The sequence below is a fragment of the Acanthopagrus latus genome, chromosome 8 (genome assembly GCF_904848185.1).
Source record: "Acanthopagrus latus isolate v.2019 chromosome 8, fAcaLat1.1, whole genome shotgun sequence".
Taxonomy (NCBI): Eukaryota; Metazoa; Chordata; class Actinopteri; order Spariformes; family Sparidae; genus Acanthopagrus; species Acanthopagrus latus.
This window is the reverse complement of record NC_051046.1, coordinates 18,140,741-18,153,951: the sequence shown is the minus strand read 5'-3', so window position 1 is coordinate 18,153,951 and position 13,211 is coordinate 18,140,741. Positions and strand designations below refer to the sequence as shown.

General features: G+C 37.2%; 1 protein-coding gene across 8 annotated transcripts in view; it reads left to right on the top strand.

Moving 5' to 3' along the window:
* The first annotated feature begins 7,716 nt into the window (after window positions 1-7,716).
* The window catches only part of ppip5k1b (diphosphoinositol pentakisphosphate kinase 1b), a 55,474-nt gene continuing 49,979 nt past the window's right edge, over window positions 7,717-13,211 (top strand). For 2 of the 8 annotated variants that reach the window (XM_037106519.1, XM_037106512.1), the window contains exon 1: window positions 7,719-7,973. The gene's annotated coding sequence lies outside the window, so the exon portion shown is untranslated. Of the gene's footprint in view, window positions 7,974-8,107; window positions 8,131-13,211 lie in introns of those variants that run through there. The other 6 variants (XM_037106514.1, XM_037106516.1, XM_037106518.1 and 3 more) reach the window with 5 other exon arrangements.

Below are 13,211 nucleotides of genomic sequence, written 5' to 3'. Positions count from 1 at the left end.
AGTTATCTTTTATATCTGTGATTTTGGTCATTTTATATCATTTGTATCCCTTTTATATGTGACTACTCATGTTGAATTTTTGTGTTTTAACATTTTCTGCTCTGCCTTCTTGTTTGAACTCAAGGCTACCTGGTGATTAGCTTGACTGTTGAGTGTTATTCCGTACTGTCGTTTTCCTGAGTTTTTTGCTTGTGCTTGTTTGTTTCTGTTTAAAAGGTCCTTTGTAGATAAAGTTTATTGATTTATTTGTTATCAAATTAATGAAGTGTACATATTCTGAGCTATAATTAAGTGGAATTACTCTAAAATGATATAAAATAAATTAATCAATCAAGTACAACTTCAAACTTGTACTTAAACACAGAACTTGAGCAAATGTACGTCTTTGTACCACCAGAGGTTTTTACAGTTATAACACTTACGACTAAAATTTAAAAGGGTGCTGTTTGACGTGTATCACTGTTTATTAGCGACATGTTGTCATGACCCGGCTCTAGGCAGGACAAATACGATGAAGCGTACAGGTAGAATAAGAAGTTAATATTTTTATTCCCCAAAAGAAGATCTCTACCAAAAATAAGCAACCAAAAGAACACAAAGAAACCACGAGGAGCTGAGAGTCTGTTCCAGCGGCGGAGCTGTGCCCAGCTGTGCCCAGCTCCACCGCTGGAACGGAGTGAAGAAGAGAGAGAGAGACCGGAAGAGGGAGGACCGACACCCTCTTGTAGCCTATACCTGGGGACTGGCAAGGCCAACCCAGTTGACAAAGCACCAACCACCCGCGACCTGCAAAGAGACACACAGAAACAAGGGAAGACAGGACAACAACGCAAACATCAAACAGGCACCACCAGCAGGAGGCTGTCACAATGTTTTTACTGTTGCTTCTTGGCTTCATGGCACACAGGACTGCTCTTCATCTCTGTCATTACTGCAGCTATTTTAAAATTCTTACTTTATTCTCAGTTTACTGACTTTTTTCTCAGAAATCTGACTTTAAAATCACAACTCAAAAAAAATTTCACATGTGGCCCTAATCCTCTTCCATATATGTTAATCTCAGAATTCTAGATTTCTGTCTTCAATCTCAGAATTCTAGAATTCTGAGATTAATGCTGTCTGTGCTGTCAGAATGCTGTGCTATCAGAATGCTGTCTGTCATCTCAGAATTCTAGAATTCTGACTTTGATCTCATGATTCTAGAATTCTTACTTTAATCTCAGCTTTCTGACTTTGTTCTCAGAATACTAATTTTAATATAACTTTTTTCTCAGAATTCTTTTTTCTCAGAATTCTGCCTTTTTTTCTCAGAATCCTGACTTCATTCTCAGAATTCTGACTTTAAAGTCAAAACTCACAATAATCATCTGCCCTAATCATCTTCCATACATGTAATCTCAGAATTCTAGAATTCTGGCTTTAATCTCAGAACTCTAGGATTCTGTCTTTGATCTCAGAATTCTTGAATTCTGACATTAATCTCAGAATTCTAACTTTAAACTCACAACTCAAAACAAATTTCACATGTGGCCCTAATCCTCTTCCATATAAATTAATCTCATAATTCTAGAATTGTCTTTAATCTCAGAATTCTAGAATTCTGACTTTAATTTCAGAATTCTGACTTTTTTCAAAGAATCCTGAGTTCATTCTCAGAATTCTGAATTTGAAGTCAGAAAACAAAAAAATGTCACATGTGGCCCAGATCATCTTCCATGTTCTGACTTTACCTCAGAATTCTAGAATTCTGAATTTGATCTCAGAATTCTAGGATGCTGTCTGTCATCTCAGAATTCTAGAATTCTGACTTTGTTCTCAGAATTCTGACTTTGATCTCAGAATTCTAGAATTGTTACTTGAATCTACGCTTTCTGACTTTATTCTCAGAATACTAATTTTAATCTCAGAATTCAGACTTTTTTCTCAGAATTCTGACTTTAAAGTCAGAACTCCAAAAAATGTCATATGTGGCCCTAATCATCAATATGTGTTAATTGCAGAATTCTGTCTGTAATCTCAGAATTTTAGAATTCTGTCTTTAATCTCAAAATTCTAGAATGCAGTCTTTCATCTCAGAATTCTACAATTCTGATTTGATCTCAGAATTCTGACTTTAATCTCAGAATTGTGACTTTGATCTCAGAATTGTGACTTTGATCTCAGAATTCTGACTTTTTTTCTCAGAATCCTGACTTCAATGTCAGAATTCTGACTTAATGTCAGAATTCAAAAAAATGTCAGATATGGCCTTAATCATCTTCCATAACTGCTTCCATAACTATTAATCGCAGAATTCTGTCTTTAGTCTCAGAATTCTGAATTTTCTCTCAGAATCCTGACTTCATTCTCAGAATTCTGACTTCAAAGTCAGACCTCAAAAAAATGTCACACGTGGCCCTTATCTTCCATATATATTAATCACAGGATTCTGTCTTTAATCTCAGAATACTAGCATGCTGTCTTTAATCTCAGAAATCTAGAATGATGTCTTTCATTTCAGAATCGTAGAATTCCAACTTTGATCTCAGAATTCTAGAATTCTGACATTGATCTTAGGATTCTAGAATTCTTACTTCAGTCTCAACTTTCTGACTTTATTCTCAGAATACTAATTTTAATATCAGAATTCTGACTTTAATCTCAGAATACTGACTTTTTTCTCAGAATTTAAAAAAAAATGTCAGATGTGGCCCAAATCATCTTCCATATATGTTAAGTGCAGAATTCTGTATTTAATCTCAGAATTCTAGAATGCTTTCTTTGATCTCAGAATTCTGTCTTTGATCTCAGAATTCTAGAATTCTTACTTTAATCTAATTCTTACTTTAGTTTTCTGACTTTATTGTTTATTGTCATTTTAATATCAGAATTCTGACATCAATTTTTTTTAACTTTAAAGTCAAAATTCAAAAGAATGTCACATGTGGCCCTAATCATCTTCCTTATATGTTAATCGTAGAATTCTGTCATTAATCTCAGAATTTTGACTTTAATCTTAGAATTTTGATGATTTTCTCAGAATTCTCACCTTAAAATCAGAACCCAAAACAATGTTACATGTGGCCCTAATCATCTTCCGTATATGTTAATCGCAGAATTCTGTCATCAGTCTCAGAATTCTAGAATTCTGTCTTTAATCTCCGGATTCTAGAATGCTGTCTTTCATCTCAGTATTCAAGAATTCTGACTTTTATCTCAGAATTGTAGAATTCTGACTTCTATCTCAGAATTCTAGAATTGTGTCTTTGATCTCAGAATTCTAGAATTCTTACTTTAATCTCAGCTCTCTGACTTCATTCTCAGAATACTACTTTCAATATCAGAGTTTTGACTTTTATATAAGAAGTCAGAATTCAAAAAAATGTTAAAGGTGGCCCTGAACATCTTTCATATGCGTTAATCGCAGAATTCTATCTTCAATCTCAACTTTGATCTCAGAATTCAAGAATTCTGACTCTGATCTACAAATTCTAGAATGCCGTCTTTGATCTCAGAATTCTAGTATGCTGTCTTTCAAATCAGAATTCTAGAATTATAATTCTGACTTTGATTTCAGAATTCTGTTTTTGATCTCAGAATTCTAGTATGCTGTCTTTCAAATCAGAATTCTAGAATTCTAATGCTGACTTTGATCTCAGAATTCTGTGTTTGATCTCAGAATTCTAGAATTCTGATTTTGAGCCCAGAATTCTGGAATTCTTACTTTAATCTCAGCTTCCTGACTTCATTCTCAGAATACCAATTTTAATATCAGAATTCTGACTTTAATCTCAGAAATCTTACTTTAACCTCAGAATTCTGATTTCAGTTTCAGAATTCTGACTTTTTTTCTCAGAATCCTGACTTCATTCACAGAATTCTGTCTTGAAAGACAGAACTCAAAAAAATGTCCCATGTGGTCCCAATCATCTCCCATATATGTTCATCACGGTATTCTGTCTTTAATTTCAGAATTCTAGAATTCTGTCTTTCTTCTCAGAATTCTAGAATTCTGACTTTGATCTCAGAATTCTAGAATTCTGTCTTTGATCTCAGAATTCTAGAATTCTGTCTTTAATTTCAGAATTCTAGAAGGCTGTCTTCCTTCTCAGAATTCTACAATTCTGATTTTGATCTCAGATTCTAGAATTCTGTCTTTGATCTCAGAATTCTAGAATTCTGTCTTTCATCTCGGAATTCTGGAATTCTGTCCTTCATCTCAGAATTCTAGAACTCTGACTTTAATCTCAGAATTCTAGAATTCTGACTTTGATATCAGAATTTTAGAACTCTGATTTTCAGCCAGGATTCTGGAATTCTTACTTTAATCTCAGCTTTCTGACTTCATTCTCAGAATACCAATTTTAATATCAGAATTCTGATTTTAATCTCAGAATTTTGACTTTGACCTCAGAATTCTGACTTCAATTTCAGAATTCAGACTTTTTTTCTCAGAATCCTGACTTCATTCACAGAATTCTATCTTGAAAGAGAGAACTCAAAGAAATGTCAAAAGTGATCCTAATCATCTCCCATATATGTTCATCGTGGTATTCTGTCTTTAATCTCAGAATTCTGGAATTCTGTCTTTCATCTCAGAATTCTAGAATTCTGACTTTAATCTGAGAATTCTGGAATTCTGACTTTGATCTCAGGATTCTGGTATTCTGTCTTTCATCTCAAAATTCTAGAATTTGGACTTTGATCTCAGAATTATAGAATTCTGACTTTGATATCAGAATTCTAGAATTCTGATTTTGAGCACAGAATTCTGGAGTTCTTACTTTAATCTCAGCTTTCTGACTTCATTCTCAGAATACCAATTCTAATATCAGAATGCTGACTTTAATCTCAGAATCCTGACTTCATTCTCAGAATTCTGACTTTAAAGTCAGAACTCAAAAACATTTAACATGTGGCCCGAAACATCTTTCATATATGTTAATCGCAGAATTCTGTCTGTCTGTCAGAATTTTAGAATTCTGTCTTTGATCTCAGAATTCTAGAATTCTGTCTTTGATCTCAGAACTCTAGAAGTCTTACTTCAATTTCAGCTTTCCGACTTTATTCTCAGAATACTAATTTTAATAGCAGAATTCTGGCTTTAATCTCAGAATTCTGACGTTTTCCCAGAATTCTGACTTTTTTTCTCAGAATTCTGACTTTAAAGTCAGAACTAAAAAAAATTTAACATGTTGCCCTAATCAGCTGTCTTTCATCTCAGAATTCTAGAAATCTTACTTTTATCTCAGAATTTTAGAATTCTGTCTTTGATCTCAGCATTCTAGAATTCTGTCTTTAAAGTCAGAACTCAAAAAAATGTCACATGTGGCCCTAATCTTCTTCCATATGTGTTAATCGCAGAATTCTGTCTTTAATCTCAGAATTCTACAAATCTGACTTTGATCTCAGATTCTAGAATTTGGTGTTTGATCTCAGAATTCTAGAATTCTGACTTCGATCTCAGAATTTTAAGCTTCAACCATTAATGGAATGTAACCCTCAGCCGCCACAGCCCAAAGCGAGAAAGCGAGAAAGCACTTTCTTACTAAGGTCAATCACAGTTAGAGTAGAGTTAGTGATGGTAGAGTTAATGATCCATAATAACAGCGAATATTTTTCAATTTTCCAGGAAGTCTGTGTGAGAAAGTGAGTGAGAGAGGTGGAGGAATAGAGAGCAACAGAGAGAGAGAGAGAGAGAGAGAGACTTGGTGAACCCGTTCAACTCATTATCCATCATTAATGACTGTGCACACTCTTCGTCCATGGAAACCACACAAGGGGAAGTTTCCTATTTTTAAAACATATATTTGGTTACGGGGCTAATTCGTTCACAGTGCACATTTTAACTATCTCTCCTCTATAGGTCTCAATTCTAATTTGACTGCTGACAGTCATGTCAGTCTAATGTTACAGACCTGCACACTTTAAACAGACCTCTTCACCTCTGTTTCCTCCTGTCTCCTTCAATGTTAATGTGGACAAGGACGCGTTTGTCAGCGTGCTTTCAAAATCCAAGATGGCCATCAGTGATAGTGCAGCCATTGAATCAGTGAAGACAGGGTGCTTCAGAGAGCTTTTTTTTTTTTTTTTAATGATTACATAATTTTTGGATGCTGGATAGGTGGTGAGAGAGAGAGAGAAGATGAGGAGGAGGGGTTTTCAGTTTTAGTGGTTTTTAGTGAACACTGCTTCCTTATGCCGAAGCACAGACAGACCTTCATGTACTTCTGTATGATGGGGCAGAAAGGAGCTCCACATTTTCTTGACAGGTTGCCAGACCGGACTGTCTGGCAGCGACCAGCGCCGGTCTGATGCTGGGAATGGCTCAATGAGAAGCAAAGGCAACTGTGGGATTACAGGGATCTATGTAAGGCTTGTTTCATACCTCAGCTGACTGTGTGAGGTTCCTGTGTGAGGCAGCAGAGATGGATTACTAATGAAATAATAAGTCTGTGTTATCTATCACTTAGATGACAGAAACCTGATCCACAGTTGATGATGTTTGTGTATTTTCATACCAAAAATGTTTAAATGTTTATTCTCAACAATAGATCACAGGACTACTTGCAGTGTGATAAGTGCTGGCCATTTTGATAAACTTACAGATAAATATCTTCCAACTCTCTCTTAGATCTACAGAGTATTTCAGCATCTCTCAGATTATTACTTTTATCTAACTACTGCTCTACTGTTACATCTCACAGGTCTCATCAGTGGAGAGCAATGTTTGAAAAAAATATGTAACTTCCCTGGCACTAAATAGTGGGCGGGCAGCTAAAGAGCAACATATTTCCTGGAGATGGTGGAGACCATATAAAAAGAGAGTGAAACAAATATATGCATAATTCAGGGGTGCCTGAAACATGTCTTTACTGTACCTCCCATAAGTAAGTGTTATTGTGTGAATTCTGATTCTCACAACATACTGACACATTTCAAGAATATAAGTGCAGAAACGAAAAATAAGTTACCACTCACAATACATTATTAGCTGATGCTCTTTCAAAAGCCCGTTCCTCTCATGGGTCTGGCAGTTATTGGACTAGTGCTGCTTTATTGACATGAGGTATATTTAAGTGTGGGAGGACAGCGGTCTATGGACTTTATATTACACCTAAGGGAAGGATTGTAAAATGTGACTGAAGCAGCAGAATCATGAGACATATCAACCAAATCCCCAGATGCTAACACAGTATATTTGCATATGAATAGGGGGTGTATGCCTCATGATAAAACTTAAATCCTCATGCAACTGATAAAAGACTATATTTAGTACAAAAAACATGTTCTGTGTCAAAAACTGTCATAAAAAACATCACAAGTATATGTGTAAGTATCAGTGGCATTGTCTAAACCAATTAGTATTTAAAGGATTAAAATCCTTAATATGAATGAATATTTGGTATTTAACATTAGGACTGATGCTGGTTGAAAAATGCAACCCAGTGAAAGTTGAAAATAATATTAATATAAGCTATTTTTATGGCCGTTCTTGACATAGAATTTTTTGTTAATAAATGTGATCTGATCTTTTTATCAGTTACATGGAGGTTCAGCACTCGGGTAAATGTACTTAGTTACACTGTTTATTTGAGTATCTGATTGTATAAAGGATATTTGGCACAAAAACTTTCCTCTGGTCACTGAAGGGCGAAGTGCTGCAATGCACGATGTGGCCGCTAGATGGCGGTGATGGCGCAGCTTAAAGAAAATCTTAACTTTCTGAAAAAAAAAAAAAAAAAGGTGAAGAAAAAGAAAATGACGGAAGCCGCAGTGGAGCAGCAGGCGGCAGCAGCAGCAGCAGCAGCAGCAGCTACAGCTACCCGGCTAATCACCAGCAATGACCGGACCTGAACTTTAGCGAGTAGCTCACAACTTTACAGAGAGTAAAAAGAAACTCAAGTGCGGCGGCAGCAGCTTCCTCACAGTCGCGCTCAGTCGGGGAAACAAGGAAGTGAACAGCTGACTGACTTCCAGAAGGGTTTCCGCCGGTAAGTCCCGGTCATTTTAACGCTTTCTACTCCTCTCACGGCGTGGCTCTGAGTCCGGTAATAGCTGGGTTTCGCAGTTGTGTCGGTGGAAATGGACAAAAGCAGGCAAGCTTTTACTGTTTTGTAACTTCAGCGTCTCTGTCAGGAGTGCCGTGTTGTGAGCAGGACGACGCACTGATTTATTTATCCATGTTTTATGCGGGTTATTTCTCCCACAGGAGCCGATTGTTACTACTACACCTATAACTGAGTCATTCATTGTGTTTACAGTGATCTGAGACGAAGGTCGTGGCTCCAAACCGGCTGCTGATGATGTGGTTCAAATGTAGTGTATTTAACTTAAAACCTTAACTATCAAAGCTGGTTTGGAGTTTAGTGATACAAAAAGTGAGTGGAACTGGGAGTGTTTACATATTGTGTGTGTGTGTGTGTGTGGTGGTAGGGGTGGGAGGTCACCTTACTTACTTACTTACTTCATGCCAAGTAAGGTGACATCTTCAAATTGCTTGCTTTGTCTGATGTTAAAGTTGTAAAAGCCCAAATATTCTCATATAAGACAAATAAAAGTAGTAAGAGACCCTACCAGAGAGCTGTTGCTGCCTTTACCTTGAACATGACAACTTATTATCATAGGAGTTGCTCATTCATCTTCTGTCAAGTGATTGTAATAGTTTAATCACTCAATCAGTTTCCATCTGTGAAATTAATGTCTAAATTAAATCCATTTAAGCAGTCCTGTGGAGATCTGACAAATGGTACAGTAGATGAAGAAAGCCTTTAAAGATAAAGTAATTATCTTTTGTGTTTTAAAGCAGAAATTACTTGCACTTAGAGAGGAGACAGTTTCAGAAGACTAAAGGAGTAATGCAACATCAACAATAATACTCTAAAACATGGCTCCACAGGAACCTCACTGGCCAGCTTTAATAGGGGAATACAAATTATTATAACAGAATATCCAACCTGTGAAAGAGAAAATAGCGTAGAAATCAAAAAACCAAAACCATAAACACTAGTGTAGTCTAACTAACAGGAAATGGAACAAGCCATGAACAAGTGATGACTGGTCAGTAGAGATGCAACCCATGGCTAATGCTTTACTCAATGAATCTGTCAATCATATTTTTGAGTAATAGAGAAGCAAATTAGTTGTTTGGTTATTGAAATATCAGAAAATGGTGAAAAATGTCGGTCTGTGTTTCCCAGAGCCCAAGTGATGTCCTCAAATGTCTCGTTATGTCCAGAACCCAAAGATATTGAGTTTACTGTCATAGAGAACGAAATATACCAGGAAATGTTCTCACTCCAGTTTGACTTTGTTGATACAAACCACTCCACCAGTTGATTATCAGAATAGTTGGTGATTGATTGAATAGTTGAATTAATTGATCATTGCAGCTCTCCACTGGTCACATATTTTTTTTTATTTTCAGACTCCAGTAATCAAAAAAGCAAGTCAACAAACCACAACAAGTGTCGCACTGTAATGATTTCAATAGTTTTTTGAGTGAAAAGGGTAAATTGTGATGCAAAAATTATCATTCCCACTTATAGTAAATAATGACACAATCACAATATCTGACCTTATGGGCAATATCATGCAGCCATGCTGTTGAATCAGTCTAATATAATGAAGTATGATCAGTGCATACAAAGTTATAAGGCCCTACTGATATTTTGGAGAATACATTTAACGCTGTGATCTCTGCTTCTCCTCTTTATTCATTTTTTAGTATGTTGTGATGTAAAAATTGTCATCTAAACTCTATCTGCTATATCTAATACACATTGTTATCTATCTTGTTTATCCTCTGCTTTGTTGCTGCTGAGTCTCTGTGTTATCTGCTGCTGCAGCAGCCCAGATGCTTCTCAGGGATCCATTAAAGTTTCATTTCATTGTCACCCTGAAAGATGCTTAAAAGTTATTCATCAGTTGCTGAGAAGCTAGAGAATAAAGTCATGTGTCTTTCAATGTTTCATAAATCATCTTGTGCACCCAACAGAGGTTTAATCTCTTATAGTGAACAATGTTTGCGTTGATGAGTTAGAAATAATGGGTCAGGGCATGCTGTACACCAGCAAGCCTATTATGGCCTCTGTTTCCAGTAAGGATAGACGTTTGTATTTGCAAACAAAGACAATTTCTCGAGAGCTCACTGCATAATGAATTTACAAGCTTGTAGAGGTGGTTGTCACTCCTGTTCTGCTGGTAGTTGTATCCTGATAACATTACCAGCATGTTATCTGACCCTTTGGGGAGATACTGTTTCAGGGCTGACGTTAGTGTCCAACCTCGATAACGTTGTGCACTTGAGCAGTAGCCATAATAATAATAATTAACAGTTTTGTTAATGATTTAGTCTTGAACTCTCTTCAGATAACAAGCTGCATACTGCCTCTGCCTGACAGACATGTAGGGATACTGAGCTAAATGTTAACCTTTTTAACTGTAAAAGTCTCTGTTACAAACACATCATTATGTCGTTCATTACTTCTTTTTCTCCATGATTGACAGGCAGTCACTGTTGCCATTTGCACAGTTTGTTGTGATGTTTCTCGTTTGCTGTCTTATCAGAGAAATTATGGTGAATAGGAGCTATTGACGACCTCCTCCCTCACTGGTCATAAACCCAACACAGGCTTCCTGTGGCAGACAGTCTCAAAGGTTAAAAGCCTTTTATTGTTGCCGAGTTGTTGATCTCCAGACATGCAGTGATGGTGGAGGTGACTCATCCGTGGTCGAGGGCCCGCAGGTGTCATCTGGGGATGTTTTTAATCAGCCGCCTAATTTATTTATGGGTGACACAGGTTTATTTTTGTGATGGGAACAATATAAGTGGGAGCCAAGAGACAGTTTCACATAATGATTTTGTCTGTTTGTGCCCTGAAATGACAGAAATATGAGAGTCAGACATTCATAATACACTTTGTGTCTTGAGGTTGTCCACAAGGGTCAGGAGTAGAAATAGTTTGAAAATCTTTGAGATGGGTCTGAATACGATGCCTGCTTTCTACCCTCTATGTTTCTGGGTGCATTATTAGTGTTTATTGTTGTCTAAAGAAGGGCTTAACATGTGGTGGCTAAACTTAGGAAGACTGTAATTTCCTTTTTCAAAAGTCACAGTTACATTTTTAAAGGGTACTCAGCTGATTCATTATCATACTGTCATTAAGTTCAGTCACAGCCTCAAAAAGGTGTTCGTTTTGACTGCGCTAAGGATGCATGATATTTAATTTTTTCTCCTGATGGCAGAAAACATTGAGTCTCTTCTGTAGAAGAATTAATGAATTATCATATGCCTACTGTTGTGTCGGGATGTTGCACTTGCAAATGCAGATATACACTGCTTTTTTAAATGTATACATTAAATGGGCAAAATAAGAAAACTACTTCTGGTTTGGCAGGTCACATTGGCTGAAATGTTAATTTTGGCAGATGTAGATATTTTTATTTGTTAAGCTTTTAACGGCTGATACAGATGCTGTACTGATATTATCGTGCATTCCTAGTCTGACATCTTCGTGTCCTCTTCATCTGTACAATAGTGGTCTTTGTAAGTCTTTATATGTACCCACCATGGATAGCTTTACGATGCAGATTGGGCAGGACAAAATATAATTATGGCAACATTTTGAATCCCTTTCTATTCCAATATGATTATTGCTACACTGGTGCAAAATATATAGGTTCTTATTTAAAACATGCAAGCGTATAAAACAGCTTCCTCTGATAATTTAACTTTAAGTTACTATTTCACATTTCCTTGAGGTGTAAGTTTGATTGAAAAGAATTGAGGCGTAGTTGTATCCTATTCTGCTTTCTATCTATTTGACATTACAATTACAGCTCACTTGGGCATGGATAAGTTGCTGTCACTTTTTTATCGTGGTCTTATTGTATTGTTAGATGTTATTTTGCAATGTTTAACAAATTAATATTGTTATCGTAGGTATTGCGAATCGTTTCCTATCATGAACCCGTGCTAGAGGAGTTGATTTTCCGGGCTAAATGTTGCTTCAGAGCACAGTGTAACTGTAGAAATTGTAATAGCATGCAACATTGGACCAACAGTGGTGTTGAGTCATGTGCAAGTGAAGCTCACGAGTCTTGCTCCCCCTTACAGTCAATCACGATGACACCAGATCAGTTCACTGCTGAAAGTCATTTTAATCTGTGAAGTATTTAGTGTCTGGTTGAAATTGAATTCAGTATCTTAAGATATATCTGGTTCTTCAATCCATCACGCAGTATTTTCTTGATGTGTGCAGTGTTGGCTCATCCTGCCAGTTGACTAAAGGTCATGCCCTTGGTGTAGTAAAGACAGAATAAACTTGGGCTCAGTTGTGCCTCCTCACAGTTAGATTATTTATGAGTTTATCTCTGTTAGTGTTCTCCGACCCTGAGCCAGCAAGAAGGGCTTCCACTTAGTTTAGTGTGGCCTGTCATCGCTCCTGGGGTTAGTGATGATGAGTTATCTTTGGGTAGCGTATAGCTGGCTCATGGCACTCAATCCCTGTGCCTTTGCTCCACCCCTCAGTTCCTGTTTCGGTCCCCCCTGGAGAAGAGGACATAGTTATTTCTGGGTCCGAGGTTAAGATGGGTCACATGGGAGATTCAGTTGAAGTATGTCCTGGCAGAAAGTCCAGGACACAGGAAGACTGTGTCTGCTCTCCTGAACGTTCAAAGGTGCCGGTGAACTAATCCACACTGAATGGGAGTGGAAGTGACTTTAAATAAGTTCTCACAGTCATTCAAAGAATGCATGGCGCGCACAGTCGACTCGTGGTATGTTGTGATATGATCTACCCATCTGTTTCTGGAGGCTTTTCCCCTCGAATCAGCTGTTTGATGTGCATGGTGGGGTCAGGATGGTGGTGGTGGTGTTTGAAGGTGGGGGTGTTGGACTACACCAATGGGAGACACATCACCTGACTTGGCTGCGCCTTCTGTTTTGTGGACATACTGTAGTACAGTGGCAAGTTTCTTCCCCTAGCTTGGCTTCATTTCTTGGGCATTGGCTCAGTTATGAGGGATGACAGCTTTGTGTCTTATTCTGTTGTTTCGGATCAGATTACGGGCAAACAGTGACCACACACACACCCATTATGTTGGAGCACTAGGGATGCAAATGTCTGTTTAAACTTGGCTGCTGTTACGTGTTGGATTTCTGCTGAAGAAAACATCATATCCTGATTAGAAAATTGCTAGTGACGTTCAGATTGCGTCTTTTATACAAC